We start from the raw sequence: 914 nt of genomic DNA, 5'->3' as shown, positions 1-914 counted from the left end.
AGAGAGAGAGAGAGAGAGAGAGAGAGATTGAGAGAGAGAGAGAGATCAGTCAGGTTTGAAGGTCCTTGCTTTACACCCACGGATAATTCAATAGGTGAATAAACCTTGTGGCCCCACAACACACGCAAACAGCTTTACTGTCTGGCGTGAGACAGGCGAGAGAGTCTGTTTCCATTCGGACCGGCAATGGAACAATGTCAATTACTCTGAGGTGTCTAGTGAAGGTGGAGATGAGATTAGCCGCGGCAAGCTCATACCTGCAATGACGCGTTGGAAGCCTCCTCCTCGGGTCCCTTCTGTCTCCCGCTCCCAGTCCTCTTGCAGAGCTGCACAGCCCGCAGCGGCCGGACCCCAGCAGACGCGCATAAGCGCCGCGCGGAGGGTGCAGCCCAAGGCTTCCGCCCGCCGCGCCTGCAGACGGGGAGGGAGCCGCGACTCCTCTCCCGGCGCTGCGCGGGGATATTATCACAGTCTGGGATTTCTATTGGCTCTGAACACCAAACAAATCACACCCGCCACCCCCCTTCTCTGTTTCACTCAGCGCTTGTTTCTCATCTAACCCACAAACATTGCAGCCACACACACTTCAGTTGCTTGCTATGTTTCTCTTTTCCTCCTTCCAGTCTGTGGATTTACAACCTTGTGGTCAGCTGTAACATTTTCTCTCTCTCTCTTTTTTTTTAGCAGACTTCCAATCCAAGCCTTGTTTATGTAGAGAAATTCTCCATCCCCTAAATCCGCAAAAACCACTCAGTCGCCTCAGATCTTCTTCCTTCTTTTGTTGATGGGTTTGCAATGTGAAGAATGTACAAAGCATGTGTGTGATACGTGCGCATTACCCCTTTCCTCCCCTTCCCTCCCCCTCCCTCCCCTCCCTCCTCTTCTCTCCCCCTCCTCTCTCCCTCTCTCCCTCT

This window comes from Pteropus alecto, unplaced genomic scaffold, assembly GCF_000325575.1.
Source record: "Pteropus alecto unplaced genomic scaffold, ASM32557v1 scaffold279, whole genome shotgun sequence".
In the NCBI taxonomy this organism is placed as follows: domain Eukaryota; kingdom Metazoa; phylum Chordata; class Mammalia; order Chiroptera; family Pteropodidae; genus Pteropus; species Pteropus alecto.
The sequence above is the reverse complement of the archived record's forward strand: the minus strand, read 5'-3'. Positions refer to the sequence as shown.